General features: G+C 46.2%; 1 pseudogene; it reads left to right on the top strand.

Annotated features, from left to right (window-relative positions):
- Window positions 1-7,590: 7,590 nt before the first annotated feature.
- Window positions 7,591-8,144, top strand: LOC132018454 (elongation factor 1-alpha 2-like; annotated as a pseudogene).
- Window positions 8,145-15,355: the final 7,211 nt, after the last annotated feature.

Here is a 15,355-nt window from a genome sequence, read left to right as displayed (position 1 = left end):
TTCGAGCTTTTACAGGCTGGTCCCATGAAAAATGGTATAAGCAGTTTTCACTATGCTACAAACCCTGATAATTTGCATTTCTATAGCACATCATTGGCACAACAACTCTGTCCCTTTGAGTAGCTTCATTGAAAGTTGTTTTGCTTTCATTATCTCTCACAGAGCTACCATGAAATGATTGTAAAACAGCTCTCAAGTATGTGTGTTATCCATAAATGCTAAATAACAGTTAAATTATCAACACTGCACAGTGGAATCTGATGTTCCTCGGGATAATATTTTAATAGTTCAGCCGATGTGTTGTCAACCCTGGAGTCGGGGAATCAGTGTGGGAGGAGGGGAGGGCGAGAGGTGTACTGAACTTACAAGTTTCCCAGAGGAAGGAGAACCTTGTTTTGCCTTATAATTTTTTTCCCTGTCTCTTACTCTCTCTCAATAGACCAAATAAAATTTACTTCCAAAAGCAAACCAAAGTATTCATAAATCATGCATGTGTTCATCGGCTAATAGCATGAGTTCAGATGTATAAGTGCTTTAGATGGAACCAAAGTATGGACACTGAATAGACATTCTGAGCACTTCACTGATCCTTCATGAATGGACTATGTGAAAATCACCGTGAGTGGCATCTTGGAAATAGCGATGAATAAGTCTGCCGTGATCCCTGAGCATCCATCAAAGGAGGTCCCTGGTCATAATTACATAATCACTTTTCTCCTCCAGTGCTCTGGGTATGATGTCTATTCTTCCCAGCACAGCAGAGTCAATGTCAAAGCTCTCGGTCTCTACTCATTTTGATTCTAGTTGCTCTTTGGGTCCCTCATGGAGCCCATGGGTTCACTCCCAACCGCTTGTCTGATTCTCCTAAGGACTGGTAGAGGGAGGGGGCAGGGATGGTTATCAGTCCTGTTCTTCTGGTGAAGAGCCCACCACTCAGTGGCTGGGTGGCTTATGGAAAGTCACAGTGATCGATGAAAGGCAGAAACTGAACTGAAATCTCTAGAATCAAAGGTAGAAAGGGTGCAGAAAAAGATGGGGTATCTACAAACTGATTTCCCCCCCATCATACACTTTATAATGAAAAAAGGTACGACTGGAAATATGTACTTACCCATTGCTACATGGATGAATGAATGAATGAATGAATGAATAGGCAATCCTATGTTCACTTGCCTTTACTGACTTCCCAGACACTTGCTGTTTTCAGAGTGAAAACTCTCAAGACACTTAATTTTAACTGTGTCCTTAGCATCCTTAATTTTAACTGTGTCCTTAGCATCCTACTAACCACCTACTACCACCCTCTTCTCATCCTTCTTCCTTCTCTATCCGTTGAAACGCAAAGGAAAGGAGCCTCTCCTTTGCTCCAGTCCTTCCCCTGAAAGATTATTCTCCAAGCTGACTCTGGGGCTGGAGGACGGGCTGCCTTGACAGTTTTAGTCACCATCCTGGGCCCTGCCCTGCCTCTGGACTGAAGTTCAAAATCTACTCACTTTTGGATTTATGTTTCTACCTGGCCTATAATCCAATGTGAATAGAGATTGGGAGCCTTAAAATTAACCATGGTCCTGGCAGAAAGAGATGTTAACTCCAGAGCACCAGAAGAGGAAAGTAATCATGTAACTATTACCAGGGGCTTTCTTTGTTGGATGGACGTTGGCTCCGGCGAGGCACCTAGGGTTAAGTGAATCAGCAGGGTCTCCTGAAGGCTTGTGTTTCCCCTTCCAAGGACAGATCTCTGTATTGTGAGAGCCTACAGAGTGTTGGTGGGAGGGCATCACTGTAGCTGGCCTGGGATTTTCCAGAAGCATGGTTCCTCCTTGCTCAGTGCCTCTCACATAAATGATTATGGTCTCAAATCAGATTAAAACATCCTTACCCCGAGCCTCATCAAAGATGAAGGTACCATACTAGAACAATGTATAGGGGACTTCCAAAGAGGCAGCATATCCCAGCTGGGGTAAGAATGGTATTTTTAAAAGGAATAGTTTGGTTGGTTTAAATGTCACACCCCCACACCCCCACACTCCCACCTACAAACTAGTTATGTGGTTTAGACAATTCGTTTTACTTCTCTGGGCCATTCCTAAAGGAAGGTTCAGCAAAAATACCCATCCACGGCACTGGCGGGGTGGTGGTGGGGGTCCAACAGCACAAATGCTCAAGAAATTTTTGTTTAAAAAATTATGCTTGGATAGTTCACAGGAAAAACTCTCTGCTTGGCCAGAACTTCCACAATGCTATGTTCCCTGGAAGTGGTCACGCTCTGGCACATAAAGGAAAGGACCCTCTTCCTTTGTCTCCGTTCCAGACCTGAGCAAGACTTATTTGAGCAGAAAGATCACCAAATTAGAGTCACTACAACATTAAGGGCTTTGTTTCATCTAGAGTTTTGACTTTGTGCAGCTCCTGGGTGCAATGGGATCTGAGCCTGTTGAGTCAGTGGGAGCAGATCATCAAGGTCTATCTCCTATTCCAAGACTGCCTGAGAAAAGGCATTTTATAAATATTCATTCCAAAGAAGTAAGTAAGTCCTTCCTACTTATTTGATTTCCTACTTCTGCGGGTCTATAAACTAGAATTCTCTTTATTGAGGCAATCAGATCCTGGGAACAAGTTGGCTCTATCTACTTGTTCACACATTTGAAAACCGGGCTGAACTAAGTCAAAACAACTGTGAAGTTGGGAAAATTCCATTTTATAAATAAGAATACCAGGAGCTTGGTCAGTAGAAGGAATCAGAAAAGGAGTCTTCCCCATATCCACCTCAACCCAACCCCTTATGGAAGACACCCATAATCTTACTGAAGCTTCCCCCAGAGAGAATGGCTTTGTACCTACCAGGGACACAGAAGATAGGTCTATGGTGCAGTGAATCCATTTTGTTCAAATCAGATCTAATCCAGCAGCCGACCAAAACCAAAGTGCTGGTGGCTCTTCTGACTTGTCGGTACGAGGTGTTAAACTTCGATCTTTTAAAGCTCCCCATTGCTAACTCTGGTTCATTTCATTTGTTTGTCAATGTCCTGGTGCCATAAACAGACTTGGTCTATGTCTGCAATGCGTTCTGTGCCTAGAAACTCAGACAAAGTAGTGGAATCTGATAGCTATACCTCTGCTCACTAGCTCTAGAGACCAAGGGGCTTTGGTTAATAGTTATCTAGAGAGAGAAATTACTTGACGAATGTATTTACTTCATATGCTAAAATTGGAGATATCTTTTAGTTAGTCCTTTAGGAATTAACCCTCTCGGCGTGGTGCTCCCCAAAGTCACCTCTCTCCATTTTTATGCAGCTGCCCAGCAAGTGTATCTTGACCGTGTCACTCCATTTATCTCAGCATTTCCTCACTGCCTTGGCTTGTCCATCTAAATGATCTTATTTCATCCCGTCCAAAGCCTGCATGATAGTCACTATAGACTCATTTCTAATTTGTAACCATCCCATTCCAGAAACTCTGATGCCTTAGTGTTTATGAATTGTAAATACTATTTCCAATAAACAGATAATGAATGGCTGGGTCCCTTCAAAATTGTAAATGGTGGGGATATTTCCCCTAGCAACAGCCAATTATACTAGGCAGGAAAAGTCATTCTATCAGGAACATTTACCCTTCAGTTTATTTCAAAGTCAGAAAACCTCTTAATTCTCATTATTCCTCCAGTTCTGAGTCAGCCAAGACCACAGAGATACAATGTAAGTGGCTCAAATGGAAGAAGTGTAACAATAATTCTTAATGAGGAGACAGTCTGGCTCAGAAGAAGCCTGGAAGCCCAGGGACTGAGAGGTAGCCTCCTGTTTCTTCATTAATGTAGTCTGTGACCTTGGGCAGATCGTTTTTTCTATACAGGAGTGCTTCCCCTCTCAGTCAGAGGAGTCTGGCCACACAAGACAGGGAGAGGAAGACGAGCTAGTAGGTACCCATTATTTATCACCTGCCATGGGCCATGTGCCATGTGCCAGTGGGCAGAATGATCTCACATAATCCATCCAAGAAGCAGGAGGTAGATATGCTCCCTACTTTACTGATAAGGAAACTGAAGCAGAGAAAGGCTAGTTCACATACCTCGTATGAGTAGGGGAAGCAGCATTTAGATTCAGGTCTGACTCTGAAGTGAATTTGTCTTATTTGCTCAATTTGCCTCTGCGTGACTTTGACAAGGCTGAAATGAGATGTCATTACGGTTTCACGTTAAACCTGGGGAATTTCACTCAGGGAGGGATCAGTTCAATTGCACGTGTGCATGGGATGCAGAGCCGGGGAGAGGTCTAGACTCCAATTCCTTAGAGCTCACAGCACAGTTCTCCAGGAGCTGGGAGCTGCTTCAAGGGTTTGAGCCTGACTCAGGGAGGAGGGAGAAGACATTGCGCTCCCCATCTTGATGACAAGGGCCCCATGAGCACTCCTGGTCTCCCTCGCTGGCTTCTGATTCCCTTTCCACTTACATCCAGTGCACATCCGTGGCTCGGCGTGGCTAGGGTCCCACCACCTCACTCCAGGACTCCTGCATTAGGCTCCTAAGGGGCCCCCTGCCTCCAGTCTCAGTTTCATGTAATGAACGGGTAATTTTCCCCCTGAGGGCAATAAAGAGTAATCAAGAGATTTAAGCAGGGGGATTATATAATTAGATTTACAGTGGAGGAAAATTAAATGCTGAGGAGTTAATGTATAATCTTTCCCTCTTCATCTTTTTAGCTACCATTTTCTCCAATCCGTTCCCTGCCCTCTGGGCAAATGGAGTGTAGCCATCGTGCTCAGCAGACGCCTTTGCCTGGCGAGTGGCCCTCCCCACTCCCCCCCACCATGGGCCCCAACATGCTCACTGTCTAAGACCCAATGAAGTCCCTCCTCTGTGAAGTCGTCCTCACCTCCTCATATGCCTGGGACTCTCCTAAACCAGCCGGCCCCACTGACGGCCCTCCTAGTCCTATATCCTTACATCAAAAGAGCTTTGTGGGGTCCAGAGTGTGAATCCCTCTAACAGTCACAGGGGAGTATCTCCGCTCCCAGGGCAGAGGAAGCAGGACTACTCCTAGATGTTAGAGGAATGGACAAATGGGCTCTGCCTCTTTTCTTCTAGAAGGTGTATGGATGAGGGGAACATAGTGACAGTGCTGAACAAGGAGTTGCTGAATCTTTGAAGAAGCGTTTTATCACCTGAGACCTTAGTTGCTTCTGCAACAAAGGGAAGATTTCGATGTTTCCTAAGGCCCTCATGTCTCTGACACTCTAGTTTCTTGGTGCTTTAAAAAATGACATGTGGGCAATACTCAGGGATGTGGGCTTCCATGGGACCAGGAACCTGGAAAGTCCAGATGCCCCCCAGACCTCCCATCCTCCTGGGCCCAAGCAGGAGCTGGGGCAAGCGGCTGGGGAAACAAGGAAGCATTTACTGTGTGTGACAGAGCTCTGCCAAGGACCTCCCAGGGGAAGGATGAGGACATACCTGGCCTCGGAGAAGGCTCCAAACAGCCACAGCCGGTCTTAATGCAATCCAAGCAGCCCCCTCTTTAAGTGATTCTGGACTGCTGACTTGGAGGAGACCCAGAAGGGACTGCCATCTTTCTCTCCAGGGGCCCAAAAGCTTCTCAAAAGAAAGGCCATGAGTGCTTCCTAATTTGGGGGTCCTCATTCTTCTGAACAGTGTTGGATGCTGTACTCCTCAATAAATGCTGAATGAATGAATGAATGAATGAATGAAAAGCCATGACCACTCTGCCCTTAGTCTTGAGGGAGCACCTGCACAAGTCTGGTCCTATGCACCTGTATTGTCTATTTTCTTTTTTCTCATATCCAGCCTTCCCCCCATCCCACTCCACATGCTCAGCAAGTCTACTTAAAAAAGCACCTCACCCACACTTTCTTCATCCAAACACCCAATCAGTCAAGGTCAAAGTCTCCCAAATTGGGCCTGGGGTTAGGGAGTGGCATTTTCTAAGCGGTTAGCTGTGGTTTCAGATTTGGTGGGATCCAGAAGGAGGGTCCGGTGAGAGCTTTACAAAAGCAAGATGCAAGATGTTCTCTGCCTTCGCAGCTACTGTCATTCTTGCTGGTCCCTGGATCAAGCTTGCCTCTTTTTCTTTAAGGTGAGGACTAAAGGGGATTAGCTGCAAACCAGAGAGCATCAGGGTCTCTTGCACTAGAAGTGAGCCAGAGGGGGTGGGGTGGGATTGGAGGTGTAGAGATTGACTGAGACTTGGTATTCTAGGGAAGGCCCACATAGGAGAAAGGATGAGGTAGAACAGCTTGGAAATGCCCAGCAGGGCCCTGGGACTCATCCCCGCATGTAAGCCTAGGCGGGGTCAGTGTTACTTGTCAGCTTACACCTGCCACCCTGTCCTGGACTCTGGGCTAGGCTTTGAGGTGGAAAAGGGTACTGGACCCAAGCAGTGTGGAGGGAAATAAACTAAAAAGGAGGCAGGCTTGGAATGCTTTGGCCTCATCCACTCCCATTATCTGTCCAGCAGGGACTCGGGAAGCCTCAGCCATGGGCAAAGAGGAGACCCATTTCAATATTGTTGTCATTGACAACAATGTGACTCCGGCAAGTCCACCACCACTGGGCGCCTTGTCGACAAGTGTGGGGTTATTGATAAGAGAACCATGGAAAAGTTTGAGAAGGAGACCGCTGAGGTAAGGCACCCACTCTGGCTAGGAATAGCAGGGGTTGGGGTCCGTCCCCTATCTGGGTGGGTCTCGTTGCAGAGTGCAGAAAGCAGGGTGCACGCTGCAACTCAAGGTGCCTGGAAGTTGGCTGTGAGTGACTTGTCTGCTTGCCATCCATGCACGCTACCCCTCCCCAGATGGGCAAGGGCTCCTTCAAATATGGCTGGGTGCTGGGCAAGCTGAGGGCAGAGAGAGCGGCATCACCCTCAACATCTCGGTTCTGGAACTTTTGAGACTTTGAGACTGGCGAGTACTGATCACCATCATCGATGGCCCAAGCCACAGGGACTTCAAGAACATGATCTCTGGCACATCCCAGGTAAAGCAGTCTGCCCCCAGGAGCCTCCTTGGGCTCCAGGAAGGACTAGAAGCTCATTTGTGGAACTAGAGGAGAATTTCACTAGGAGGCAGGACCCCTGGGCATGGCCAGGCTGGGCAAGGGGACACTGTTCACTCCGGAATGAGGAAAGGTTAGGAAAGAGCTCTGGTGTGTGATGGCCAGGGTTCGCATCCCGACTTGAATCCACAGCTTCTGAGCTAGGATTCGAGGTCTAAGAGCACCTGGCATTTTCCAACTTAGGTCATTTAAATGCTTCCCAGTCCATTTGGTGCTTCATACCGGCTCTGTAGGTGGTCCTTTGTCCTTGAATGCAGAACCAAGGGACCTCTGGAGAAGTCAGTTCTCTGGGGGCAGAGGTGTGTGGGACAACTCTGATTTCTCTGGGATGGGCATTGGCACCATGTCTGTGGACTTCATGGAGACAAGCTTCCTGAAACCTGGCACGTTGGTCACCTTTGCCCCCACGAACCTCACCACAGAGGTCAAGTCGGGAGATGGCATCGTGAGGCCCTGCCCAGTGACAACGTGGGTTTCAATGTGAAGAATGTGTCCATAAAGGACATTCACCGTGGATTCGTGCCGGAATGGCAAGAACGATCCAACCCGCTCCCCCCAACCCCCTTCCCCCTCCACCCCACACGGAGGCTGCCAGCTTTCTAGCACAGGTGATTGTCTTAACACCCGGGAAGATCCACAATGGCTCTAGTCCCCTGCCGGACCGCCATACAGCTCACATCTCCTGCCAGTTTGCCGAACTGAGGCAAAGATTGACCAGTGCTCGGGCAGGAAGCTCGAGGACAACTCCAAGGCCCTGAAGTCCATCGTGACTGACGCCATCGTGCAGGTGGTCCCTGGCAAGGCCATGTGCGCAGAGACCTTCTCGGAGTCCCCACCTCTAGGTGAGTCAGGTTACTACTGAGTCACGGGAAAAAAGCATTGTCTCCTTTAGGCGAGGCACGGGCTAAGGAGCATCTCCTTCCATACCACTTTCCAGAAACCTCATTCTTCCTCTTCTAGGCTTTGCCATGTGGGGCAGGAGAACAACAGTGGCCGTGGGAGTTATTAAGTTATTAAGGCGGTGAAGTCCTCTAGGGCTGGCAAGGTCACCAAGTCCATGGTAAAGGCCAGCAAGAAATGAAGCATGCAGTTGCTATAGCAATCTTCCACCATAAAAATAGAATTTTGTGTACCTACTGAATAAGATTAATAAAAACTGAAGTAACTGTCCTGGTTACTTATTTCTTCGAAAGAGGTAAATAGGGAACCTCTAGGTAGGCTAATGAGCTATGATTTAAAGCCCATTGTCTGCAAAGCGTTTATGCTCTGGGCTGTGATGATTCAGGACCCTCTACCTCATTCCCAGCCACGTCTCTATCCCAGCTTTTCTCATTTCCCTCAGACTTAGTCACTTCCGGCCTATCCTTCCTCTGGGGAGGTTAAATTGTTCTGGGATGTGAAAAGTATACTCACAATGGTGTAGGACAGGATCTCAGGAGTGCCTGTGGGTTAGTCCAGCCTTACTGTGTGGTTCCTGCTGCTAGGTGCTCTGTTAGGCAGACCCTGATAGGGCAGGACATGTCAAGATCACTCAGCCAAGAGTGGGGTGGGAACTCCAAGCAGCTCCGTTGGAAGCTTGGGCTCAAGCTGTTGCCCCACATAGTAGTCTAAGTCAGATGCCTGTAGGATGAGGAGTGAACAGATATAACTCAGTGGCCGTTGTTCCCTAACTTTTTACATGAAACAGGATAACATCTCATGGACCCTAAGCTAAATTTTATGCTCGTCCAACATACACTGGGAGTCAGGTCCCCAGGGTCTGCTGGTATGTTCCTTGTCCATTTATCCAATACCAGCACTTAGCATGAGCCAGATGCTGTTCTCACCCCATGGCCTTGACGTCGTTAGAGATAGAGGCAAACATCAAATGCCTGAAGAAAGTGAGTCAAGAGAATGGTAGAGGTGGGGAGGAGACCATGAAAGACAGCACAGTAGAGGCTGTTCCAACAATCCAAGCAAGTGGTGACTCAGACCAGGGGGTAGTTAAGTGGTGAGAAGTTCCAAATGTTTTGTAGAATTTCCAAAAATCTTTACAAACCGATGCATTCCTAAAGATTGCATGTATAGTATGTAGAAGTCAAAGCTGATATCTGGGTTTGGGGCCTGAGGATTTGGAATGGTAGATCTTCTGTGAAAGGTGGAATGGTAGAGCTTCTATGAAAGGCAGGGGCGGATTGCCAATTAAGCTCCTGGGGTGGAGAGAAGGGAGAGAGGCTCAAGTAATCAGGACATTCCTTAAAATATGGAAGCAGAATCCCTTGCCCATAAGCCTCTACTGGGAGGAGTCAGGACAAGCATATGGATCTTTCCTGCTGGAGGCTCATGAAATCAATTATGTGATTGCCATCAGTTATCTATTGGGAAAACCATTAGTTTTACACTTAAAATGTATCAGGGTCTGGGAGAACTGTGGAATCTTTTCCTATTTTAATTCCAGTATAGTTAACATGCTGTGTTATATTTCAGGTATACAATATGATTCAACACTTGCATACGTTACTCAGTGGTCATCGCAGTATATTACCATTAATCCCCTTCAGTTATTTCCCTCATTTTTCACCCCCGTCCCCTCTTGTAACCTCAGTTCTCTGAGGTTTAGAATATGTTTCTTAGTTTGTCTCTTCTTGGTTGGTTTTCTTTCTTAAATTCCATATAGGAGTGACATCCTGTGGTATTTACCTTCTCTCATGGACTTACTTCACTTAGCATTAAATTCTAGATCTGATTTTGAGTGTGGCAAAATTTCATTATTTTCTGTGGTTGAATGATATTCCATTATGTAGATGTATATACACCACATCTTTATCTATTCATCCGTTGATGGACACTTGGGCTGCTTCCATCATTTGGCTATTGTAAATAATGCTGCTATAAACAAAAGGCACAGGTATCTTTTTGAATTAGTATTTTCATATTCTTTGGGTAAGTATCCAGTGCTCGCATTACTGGATCAGAGGGTAGTTCTATTTTTAATTTTCTGGGAAACATCCATACTGTTTTCCACAGGGGCTGCACTGGTTTGCATTCCCACAAAGAACGCATGAGGGTTCCTACTTCTCCCATCCTCACCCACATTATTACTTCTTGTATTTTTTATTTTAAGTCATTCTGCCAGGTGTGAGGTGATATCTCATTGTGGTTTTGATTTGCATTTCCCTGATGATGAGTGAGGTTGAGCATCTTTTCATAAGTCTATTGGCCATATGATTGTCTTTGAAGAAATGTCTATTCATGTCTTCTGCCCATTTTTGAATTGCATTATTTGCTTTTTGGTGTTGAGTTGTATAAGTTCTTTATATACTTTGGATATTAACTCTTTACCAGATATGTCATTTGAAAATATCTTCTCCTATTCCATAGGTTGTCTTTTAGTTTTGTTGATTTTTTTTTTCCTTTGCTGTGCAGAAGCCTTTTATTTTGAGTCTCGATAGGTCATTTTTACATTTGTTTCCCTTGTCCCAGGAGACAGATCTAGAAAGAAGTTGGTATGGTCAATGTCAGAGAAGTTACTCCCTGTGCTCTCTTCTATGGTTTTAGGTCTCAGGTCCTTAATCCATTTTGAATTTATTTTTGTGTATGATGTAGGAAGTGGTTCAGTTTCATTCTTCTGCATGTTGCAGACCAGTGTTCCCAATACCACTAGTTAAGCAGACTTTCTTTTTCCTCTTGCATATTCTAGGCTTCTTTGCTGAAGATGAACCAACATGGGTATATTTCTGGGCTCTCTATTCTGTTCTATTGACCTATATGTCTATTTTTGTGTCAGTACCTTTTTTTTTTTTTTTTTTTTGTAGTGTATCTTAAAATCTGGGATTGTGATACCTCCAGTGTTCTTCTTTTTCAAGATTGCTTTGGCCATTCAGAGTCTTTTCTTCCACACAAATTTTAAGAGTCTTGTTCTAGTTCTATGAAAAATGCTGTTGGTACTTTGATGGGAATTGGATTAAATCTGGAGTTTGCTTCTGGGTAGCATTTTTACAGCATTTGCTCTTCTAATCCACGAGCATGGAATATCTTTCCATTCATTTGTGTCATCTTTATTTCTTTCATTAATGTTTTATAGTTTTCACAGGTCTTTCACCTCCTTGATTAAGTTTATTTCCAAGTATTTTATTATTTTTGTTGTAATTATAAATGGAATTGGTTTATGGATTTCTTTTTCTGCTGCTTTGTTAAAATATATGGAAATACAACAGATTTCCATGTGCTGATTTTGTATCCTGAGACCTTAGTGAATTCATTGATCAGTTCCAATACTTTTTTTTGGTGGAGTCTTGAGGGTTTTCTATATAGAGTATTGCATTGTCAGCAAACAGGGAAAGTTTTACTTCTTCCCATGCAGTCCTTTTTCTGAAGCCAGTTTGGGAAGATCACTTCCTGCCCTTTCCTGAGACTTTGATGTTCAATATTTAGACTAGGATCCGGTGGTCTCTTCTCACTGATCAATCACATTACCAGTCCGTGCCTGTAGAGTTGGCTCCCTCTTAATTGTGACTACCTAGGGAAACCCCAGACCCTGCACAAACCTAGAAATAATATCAGGATAGCCTACCAGAGCTGTCACCACATCAGGCATCAAGAAACTCAGCTATCTGTGAGGCTGGGGAAACCATCAAGTTCCAGCTATTGTCAGCACAGATCTGCCTGACGGGACCTGGAGCACCTCAAGCCAATCAGTGTCATCAAGGGCCATCCTTCCTGCCTTGGGGTGACAGGCTTGTCACAAAGCTTTGGTGGGGAGAGAGTGCAGATCACCTGCCTTGCCCTTCCCCACTCCCTCCTGTGACCATGCAAAATGACTAGTTCCTTTTGTCCTCAGAACTCTTTCTTAAGGATTCTGTAACTCGCCTCCACAGCTTTGCTGAAAGCGATTGGGGAACTGAGATCGTAACTTTGTTGGGTCTGGGTCCCTGATAAGTCCTCAATAAATATTTGTTGAATAGTGAATGAATGAGTGTCAACATGTGTGTTGAAGTCTGTGAATGAGGGTGAATGCCAACTTACTCTTCCTTCTCAAGAATGATCTCGGTTCTGAGGCTTGTTTCTTAAAAATGCTTTGAAAAATTCAATTTGAAAAAACTAGGGGCACCTGGGTGGCTCAGTGCTTAAAGCCTCTGCCTTTGGCTCAGGTCATGATCTCAGGGTCCTGGGATCGAGCCCTGGATCGGGCTCCATGCTGGACAGGGAGCCTGCTTTCCCTCCTATTCCCCCTCGTCTCTCTGCATGCCTCTCTGCCTACTTGTGATCTCTCTCTGTCAAATAAATAAATAAAATCTTTAAAAAGAAAAGAAAAGAAAAGAAAACTAAAAATATCTTTATTAACCCTCCCAAGTGCTGTGTTCTCTACTCAGTAATTCCTCACCAGGTTGGGCGGAAATGTGGCTGGTAGGAGGGGGAATCTTGTCTCATTAGAAACTCTGATAACATTTCTGTGCAGTGATGCCAAGGGCTGCCGGATTAGCTGAGATTTTGCACCTAAGTCTGACTATAGCAGTTCAGACCAGTACATAAGAGCTTTGCCAGTTGTCCTGAGAAATATTCCTGCTGGTCTAGGTCCCCCTCATTTAGTCCTTAACACAGTGTTGCAAACGGATCTGAGGCCACTCTCTTAGTATGATGATGAGGTTCTTTGTTGGCAGGTGTGGGATGCCTCTCCTTACTTGATCTCACTGCTCCCACCCCTGAGACAGGTGGGTGTAGTGAGGCAAGCCTCAGGCAGAATTCTCCCCCACATGCTTCCATTGAAAGGACTAGAACAGGCATGACAGCTGTGCAGTTTGGAGTCTCAGCGGTCTGTCCTTGCAAACCCGACAAGCAGCTTGCAGGGAGAAGACGGTATCTGGTGGTGGGCTCGAGCGAGGCTTCTAGTGCTGGACAGGATCCTCTGAAAATGACTCCATGTAGGATGGAGCCCCGAGGCCCTGGCTGCCACTTAAAAGGGTAGAGGCTTCTAGCCCCTTCTGGGCTCCCCTGTTCAACCAGGAAATTGCCTAGGTAGTAACTCATATGTTAGAGACACCACCTGGACTCATTTCACTGAAAAATCTCTCCTAAAATCCGTTAGGACAAACAACAAAACTCCCTGTGCTAACTGGAGATGAATAGGGTTGAGGCCTGCCCGAGGCTCCCGGTGACAGCCATCCCCCCCCCCCACCCACAGCCCCTCTGCCCCTGTGGGACATTAAACAACCACCTCTCGAGGGTGTCGTTCCAATTAGGGGACTTCAGATATTAAACAACCACCTCTATTGTGTAGAATAAACTATCCTACAGACCATAGATCACATCAGAATGTGCCGGGAAGTCCTTGGGCCCACCGTCTCCTGGATCTCTCCTGTCTGATTCAGCATCCCCACCCTCTTCTGGGGAAATCCTACCTTGCTTTGGGGCAGCAGCTTTCCCTCTATGGGTAGATCAGTGCTGGAAGCTTCCTCACTGTCCCTAGATCACCCTCTCAGGGAGAAGCCTGCTGCACCCCGCCCCTGTCTCTGTTCCCGACAGCCCCCGTGGCAGAGTGACCCAATGGTCTCGGACACACAAGGAGCTCCCTGGCTGCCAGATTCCAGTCTGTTCTTCTGTCAGGCTCTTTTCCGGTCCAGGCATCTGAAAGCCCATATCTCCCCAGGCCCATGCGGGGAGGCTCAGCAGCTCCCAACCTGCTCCTTGGGTGTTCTGTGAGTGCTTGAAGGGGGCTGCTTCTGGGCTGACACCCAGAAATCACTGGGTCAGGCCTCTCAGTAGCCTGGGCTGTAGCTGCTCACCCCTGACCCCTGACACTGAGGAAACACTGCTTACCTCAGCTATGAAGACCGGGAGGACAGGGAATCACTACTGATTTATTCATCTTGTTATTTTCCAGATGTCCATTGATCACAGACATGATTGATCTGGGTGGGACCATTAGTCCTGCCCACCCAGACCTCCTAGTCTGGCAAGGAAGATACATAAATAGAACACTGTAATATCACATGAGAAACCTCTGGTATGGCTAACCTCAGGAGGCTATGAAAGAATGCAAGGGGCCAACAACAGAGCTTGAGGAATTAAAACAGTTCTTGGAAATACCGACCTCTAAAGAAAAGCATGTCCAAAGGCCCAGAAGGGAGCAGGAGCCAGGAGGACAGTATGGCGGGTGTGCCGATGGGGAATGCCAACATGGGCAGGCCTTGATGTGAGGGCAGCGGGGAACCATGATGTACCCACATGAATGCCTTTCCTCTAAATGAGAAAGGCGGGCTCTGAGCTGACTCAGAAACTTAGGTTGGGCCCTAATGCAAAACCCCACAGTGGCTAGACGTGACCTGATACCGCCATTCACTGCGAGGTGGTCAGGGAAACTCCACCTCTCATTAGAGCTCAGAGGGCCCAGAAGTGAGGCCCTCATGTCACTGACACAGAAATTAATGATCAAGTCTCCATCAGACTAAGGGTCTCTTCCCTGGTTAGAAGCTAAATTGAAATTCTAAAAATGACTCTATTGTCATTTGTCTGAACACAGAATCGATTTCTTCTGGTTCTATTAAACCAAGGCCCAGATTCCAGAAACAGACACCCAAGCTTTCATTGCCCATTCATTTAAACAATTGGTATTTTGGCCTTGTAGGGAGAGGCACAAGCTCATGTTTACAGAGCTGTTTGCATTCAATGATGACAACACAACGCCACTGAGAGAAGTCACCCTATGGAAAAAATCTGTTTGCCTTCTGTTCTGAAAAGGAAGATCTTGCCCCATCAGACAGAACAAGCATGCCCAGCTTTTGGAGAAAGCAGTAGACTCAGGCCCTCCAAGATAAATCTGCCCTCCTCCTGTTTACCTACAGGCCAACTGGGGCTTGGAAATATTTTCCGAGGAAAAACTTCCTACCTTACTCACTCACGTTCCCATTTCCCATAATTAGCCAAGTCCTAATTATTCCCTGTACTGTCTCCTCCACATTAGCTTTGTGAGACAATGGTGGGTAAGACAATGGTGCATAACTCAAACACAGGGCCAATCTGAATGAGAAACTGGCAGAGGACTCCCGGGACAATTGCATTATTCATGAAAAGACATCAGAACAATTGGAGGATAGCATTAGATTTTAAATCACAGCAGCAATTACAAGACAATTATCCAAAATGGTGTAATTGCCACAGCTACAGGGCGTGTGGCGGAACCTATACAGCCCTCATGCCACTTTCCTTTAAAGCCATGATGAGAACGGGTGGCTTCATTGTAGGAGGAAATTGTACAGAAGAAAACATTTGTGCTCCTCCCTCTGAGCCACATAAAGCTAGCAACCAGAGCCTCAG

This window comes from Mustela nigripes, chromosome 1 (genome assembly GCF_022355385.1).
Source record: "Mustela nigripes isolate SB6536 chromosome 1, MUSNIG.SB6536, whole genome shotgun sequence".
Classification (NCBI taxonomy): domain Eukaryota; kingdom Metazoa; phylum Chordata; class Mammalia; order Carnivora; family Mustelidae; genus Mustela; species Mustela nigripes.
This window is presented reverse-complemented; position numbering and strand designations above follow the sequence as displayed.